The 6,790-nt window shown below is 35.8% G+C and overlaps 1 protein-coding gene across 1 annotated transcript in view; it reads left to right on the top strand.

Annotated features, from left to right (window-relative positions):
* The first annotated feature begins 6,424 nt into the window (after positions 1-6,424).
* LOC138697000 (influenza virus NS1A-binding protein homolog A-like) overlaps positions 6,425-6,790 on the top strand; it is a 119,826-nt gene continuing 119,460 nt past the window's right edge. The window contains exon 1 of the mRNA XM_069822585.1: positions 6,425-6,531. The gene's annotated coding sequence lies outside the window, so the exon portion shown is untranslated. The remainder of the gene's footprint in view (positions 6,532-6,790) is intronic.

The following is a 6,790-nucleotide window of genomic DNA, read 5'->3' as shown; positions in this document are numbered from 1 at the left end:
TCGCAAAGTTAACTCCTGGCATGTGAAAACCATACTGCTTCGGCACTTCAATGGAATCATTAATGTATCCTGATTCATAAAATGTATATCGAATCATGTCTTTGAATTGCAGTGACTGTAATTGATTGTAGAGAAATGAATGCAGAGTGACAATGTTATATCTGTCATGAATTTTTGAATGAAAATGGTCGTCCTTGATTGCATAATCCGATATGCTCCTCCAATACGTTCTGTATTGTCTGAAAAAGAATATGTTCAACAGTTGAATTATACCGGTAGTTCCTTTTGGAATTGATCGGGCTTCCACTGACTTCCCAGCCAGAGCTGTTGTTAAATGATGTCCTGCTATTCACCATAAGTAAATTCCTGCTACTTGCATTTGGTCAATAGCATTCCTGCAGCTGTTGTAATCCCAGATATTGATGCATTAATACATGAGCAAGTGCTCATTTTGTAATACACCAGAGATGTTCAAAAGCACGATCGCCAACTTGGATGCAACAATTACCATAACCATTAAAAAATTCCGATATGATACTAGTTGACTATTGTTGCTTCTAAAATACGAACAGAAAGATTATATTGTTCTTTATTGTTGACGTGGATCTCACGAAGCAGGATGGACATTGGTGTCAGACCCAGTGAACTAGCTCAGAACGTGAATGTGTTCCAGACCTTCATGATTATTACACCGCAGACAAGTAGGATTATCAGAAATGTGAAATCGGTGTAGGTACAATGAGTGACAATGTGACCTGTTCTGGCTCTTGTTAAAAATATTTGAACATGTCTGAGCAAGTTTTTGTACATTTCCAGGTCATTGGTTTCTTTTGTACAGACTGTAAAATGAGACTTTACTGAAGCAAAAGCACTGGATAGAGATATCACCTTGTCGTGGTGAGGGGCTTAAACTTGTTGTTTAAGCTAACAAGTAACAAAGAGGTACCCACATAAGGTGCATTAACACCAACGCAGTCCCACTATATTTTTCACTGCTTATGATTTATTTTAAAAGTATATATATTAAATTTATACAGCATTGTAAAAACAGAATTTCCCTTTCCATCAGCTTGATGATAGTTGAATGGCAGGCAGATAAACGTAGGACGCAGGAGGAAAGTTAGGGAATTTATCTATGTGGCAACATTGTGTCTGCTTTGTGTGCCATCAGCAGTGTTGCCAGGTCAAAAGATTATTTTTCACCACCTTTTGAACAAAAAGGTTTTGAGATTTCACAAACGTCTTCCACCAGTTTCTCAAGTTTTTTTTTTTTTTTTTTTTTTCCGTCTGCACAGCATTTGTACATGTCTAACTAAAAATAAATGAGGAAATAGACACTAACATAGCGACAGAACGTTTTTATTAATGAATTTGTGAATTCACACAGTGGAAACATTTCAGTAGTCACATTATGTTATATTATGTAAGGATCACACTGTTACAGTGTTAAACTTGTAATACTGTTTACTATCTTACACACAGAACCCGGATCACATAAAGTGAAGTGGGTAGGCATTGGATACATACATACATACATCTTACATACAGTGTTATTTTAAACATGTACTTTGCTGTTATTGTAGTTTTGAAGTAACTGAGAAGAAATAATTGGAAAATTATAGCAAAATTCTGATGTTCATTAACATGTGTTTTGTCTGGAGGATATTGACAGTGTTTCAGTTCCTAGCCTGCTCCTAACTTAGAAGAATAGATTGTACTGAACATTCTCTCCATACAGGCACTGCTGTGAGGTAAAGTTAGAATGTATGAAATTAGTTTTGTAAACTTAATGTTCCTGTGTTCGTCCATGGTCTGGAAATTAAGTTAGGCTTAGATTTAAGACCTTTCCTGGCACTTCATAATCATACATATATTTATATTTATATTTATATTTATATATTAGTTTACATGTCTTTTGGCATTTTCTGACAGCCAAATATTAATTTACAGTCACTGATGAATGTATCGCACTGCAAGATACCACTCCCCTCTATCTCTCCATAGGTCTTCTCCTAATTGTCTCCTTTCCATAGCTTTCAGAATGCCCTTTTTCCATGTTGTCATAGGTCTTCCTCTTTTTCTTCTTCTTGGTGGGGTCCTATCATATGCCAACCTTGGTAATCTTTCTGTATTCATTTGCATCATATGCCCATATCATATTAGTTGTTTTGTGAAAATATCCTTTACAATATCATTCTTAACTTGCATTTTCTCTCTGATTATATTGTTTCTAATTTTATCTCTTCTTGAAATGCCTGCTGATCGTCTCCAATAATCCATATTTTTTAATGCATTTTGCAATTGCCAAGTTTCTGCCCCATATAAAGTTGTACTTCTCACAATTGATTTATCAATTTTATGTTTAGTTTCAATACTGATTTTATTATCCCGTAATACTTGATTAAGAGTGGATATTGCATATTTTCCTTTCTTAAAACATTCTTTAATTTCTACATGGTTCTTGCCATCATCTGTTATTGTATCACCTAAATATTTGTATTTATTACTATATTTAATAACACCTTTATTTTCAAGTATCAGATTTTGTTTCTTTCCCCCAATAACCATGTAATGAGATTTTTCAAAATTAAATTTTAATCCAGATTTTTCATATTCTTCAATGAGTTTTCTGCTCATGTATTCAATATCATCATAGTCTTCTGCTAGTATAATTGGATCATCAGCAAATTGTAGAGTATACTGGGTGTTCATTTCAAAGTGTGTCATGATGTCACTGTTGTTGGGTCACTGATTTGAAGCGAGTTTCAGCTTATATGTTAGAGAAGTTGCCTATTATTTAAGGCGTTCTTCAATCTGAACTTGAGAACGTGTACGGTATAACTTGAACGTCGTAGCAACAGATGGCGGTCTGTACGGTATGTGTGCTACCATAACCTCTTTCAAACTGTGTTTTGCGCCGGCAAGTCGTACGCAGGGTATTTGTTATCATCGGTTGCGTACGGTAACATTCCACAACACAAATCAAATGCTCCGTGTCCATGTTGACCGTCGAAGTTAAAATCAACAAATACGTAAGTAATCGTCTTAACCCTCTCCCCATATCTCGACAGTACGTATTTCCAAACAGTTTACATTCCTGCCACTACCGGCGTTACCGTACATATCGGTACGTACTCTTCAGAATGAACGCCGTACTTGCTAGGCAACTTCTCTGCCTCTTAGGTTATACACCTCTGCGGAAGTGTAGGAAGATTGAATTCTCTAGGCTCATCAGCTAGCCACATGACAGCATACAGCGAGCCACGACACATTTTGAACTGAACACCCAGTATATATTTTTGTCACAACCAAAACACCCATATGCCTACATTTTTTCTTCCATCCTTTCAGAGCTTCTTCCAGGTAAATTTTAAACAGTGTTGGAGGCAGGCAGCATCCCTGGTGTAATCCTTTAGTAATACGAAATTCACTTGATACCTTATTTTTTATTTTTATTCTTGCGAAAGAATGTCTGTATAAATTTTGAATTGCTTTAATTAAACTTTTTGAAATATCAACTCTTTCCAAATATTCCCAAAGTTTAATGTGTGAGACCATATCATATGCTTTTCCGAAATCCACAAATAATATATATAATCCTTGATTGTACATTATTGTCTTTTCAATAATCTGATTTAGACAAAAAAATATTGTCAGTAGTAGATCGTCCAGGCCTAAACCCTGCTTGTTCTTCAGCTTCTTTATTTATGTATTCTTCTTCTAGAATTCCTTTCAATATTTTATCATATAAACGACTAATAGTACTTGTAACAGTCAAACCTCTATAATTACTACATTCATTCTTTGATCCTTTTTTATGGATTGTGGATATAAATCCCAATTTCCATTCAGTTGGTATGTCTTCACCATTTATGCATCTTTCAAATCACTCTCTTAATTTTTCCCAAAGTTTATCTGTTCCCTGCAGCAATTCCTCCATTACCGGTACAACTAGCTTTTCTGTTTTTCAATTGACTCACTGCTTGTTTCACCGTTTCTAGTTCAATGTGAATGCTATTATCGTTGTCATTATCCACAATCTGTTCATCATTTATATTAATTTCATATTCTGGTCTATTTTCTTGCACTAGCTCTTCAAAATATTTCTTCCAATTTTCCAATGAAATAAAGTTTAAATATTTATTATTTACATCATTTACTCTTAAATTTTTTAATATGCTCCATGCTGCAGAGCTCTTTTTACCTCCTATATAGCTAACAATTATATTACATCTTCTCTCCCAATATTTCGGTTACTAGTCTTCTGACTTTAGCCTGTGCATGTTTATACATAACCTTATCTTCAACTGCTCTTGTATTTATCCACTTCAAATACTTTTGATTTTGTATTTGGCTTTTTGAGAATTTGTTTTTTCCATAATGGATCTCGTTGCAGGGGAGTTGGCCCTACGAACAACCCTCAACCTGGAAGACCAGAGATTTATTTTCAGGGTTACCTTCCCCTAGATCAGTTACTTTCTCTACAGCTGACGAGCCTGATCTGCCCGGCCTGTTTGGTCCACGGGAGGTATTTGATTTCCCTCCTATCACCCATATCTGGGAGGCATTCCCCTATCCGCCACCTGGGGACGTGCTCTCTAGGGATACAGGCTCCCCCGAGCCTATCATAATATCATCGGGCAGCGTAACTCCGCCTTCCAGGCTACAAATAAGTCATTGACAGGAGAGACCAAAAATGTCAAATGACAATCTGGTGGCATGGGGAGGGGGAGGAAGTTTTGTAAACTGTGAGGAGGCCATGCTTCCAACTGCGTTTGTTGTCATACAAATTGCGTGGCAGTTACGTTCATTGTTGCAACGACCATGCTTTTTAACGTGATACTGCCTGCTTTTCCCCGAGTAATATTCGTAACTATATTCTTGAAGACTGATAGTCAAGTGCGATATTTTAATAAGTAAAGAAAATGGAGAATTTGAAACGAATTGTAATTGGTAATCTTTATGTGAAAACCTCAATAAATTAACATTAAAATTAATGTTTGGGTGAGGGGTTTGGACTTTTTCCATTGCTGGTTGTCACAATCAAAAAATTAAGACACAACGTTTCGAAGGGTGGTTCTCCCTTCGTCTTCAGGTGGAAGGAAGGAGAGAAAGGAAAAAAACCTACTGTTGGTATCATTACGTACAGCTATTCTGTATGACTGATCGATTGTTCCTAGAATCTCCACCGAAACCAGGAATCAATCGATCAGTCATACAGAATAGCTGTACGTAACGATCCCAACAGTAGGTTTTTTCCTTTCTCTCCTTCTTTCCACCTGAAGACGAAGGGAGAACCACCCTTCGAAACGTTGTGTCTTAATTTTTTGATTGTGACAACCAGCAATGGAAAAAGTCCAAACCCCTCATTTAGATCAACATTAAAATTAATCAGATAATGCTCATTTTAAAAAAAGTTTTCACCAGTTTTTAAATGAGTAGTTAAATGACCAAACTTGTCAACACTGGGTACCAGAAAGGCGAGTGACGTGTTCAGTTTCCAGTGGCCGAGGGATCTGGAGTATGGATGGGAGTTCAAAAATATGAGTTACAGAGCTGTCAAAAGTTGCTTCTTTGTTTTAGGTCGTTCTTGCCATGCATTGCACTTCTATCCTATAATTCTATCGATTGACATTCTGTAGTTACATTGTTGTACGTTGTTTAGTTATTGTGTATCATTGGTTTTAAATTTGTGTGATTTTCGTCACACCGAATTTCCCTATATGCTGAGATGCGAACAAAGCACAGAACAACAAAATAATAACTGTTTAGTCATGTGTCCGAAGACAGACGTGAACTTCATAAGTGATACCAATAAGGCAACCTCATGAGGCCAGTAGGATGGCCAGTTCCTTTCCCCCTACATTGCATAGGCCTACATCACTGACTAGTAACATGTTACAATAATCAGCCAAGATGTACCGTATACAAACAATATTTTTATTCATCTGACATCAAAATAATTATATAAAGACGAATTCTACGTCAAAAACTGCTGAGAGAAAGCATCGTGAATATTTTGAGATAGAAAAAACAGTGGATGTACCCAAATAACGTAAGGTTTTTAAAGGTAAAGTATTACAGCTTCGAGACAGGATGTACAATAAAGAAGAAGAAGAAGAAATAGTAACTGAAGTCTTGCTGATATGAAAATGTATGTTGTTTGTTAATGGTAAGTAATTACCTATATAATTTGCATATGTACTTTCATTATTTTCCTTTTTAATCTATTATTTGTTATACATCTTGATTAGCTATTATTTGTTTCTGACTTAAAACTTAATCCTTGTTCGTCATTTATATACTATTAAACACTAGTCCAAATAATGTATTTCATTACATTTCTTCTGAAAGCAGGGTCTAAATGTAGAATAATCACGATTTGAATCAGAGAGAAATTATTACATCACCAGTAGAATGTTGGCGACTATGCAAGTGGAAGCAACATGTGTTTTGTTTCGGTGTCGTGAGAGAGTGGTTGAGTTTTGCAAGTTTTAGTCAGAAGTATTTGAAGGAAGGGTTTTGTGACAGGTAAAATGAGCTACATCAAGTACCATTCAAAATATAATATAATTTGTGTAATCCCTTGTTATTTTGTTAGAAGATATATCGCGCCTTAGTTGCGATAAATGGTTTAACATGGTGTTCTGAGATTGTGACATGAAAGTTGGAACGTATGCGCGTATACCTGTGTTTACAAACAAATATATAATGCCTTTTCTTAAGGTTATGTAGTGTAGTAGGTGAGGTATTTTGACAGAATCCGAAAATTTGATAGACCTTGTTTCAG

This window comes from Periplaneta americana, chromosome 3 (genome assembly GCF_040183065.1).
Source record: "Periplaneta americana isolate PAMFEO1 chromosome 3, P.americana_PAMFEO1_priV1, whole genome shotgun sequence".
Lineage (NCBI taxonomy): Eukaryota > Metazoa > Arthropoda > Insecta > Blattodea > Blattidae > Periplaneta > Periplaneta americana.
This window is presented reverse-complemented; position numbering and strand designations above follow the sequence as displayed.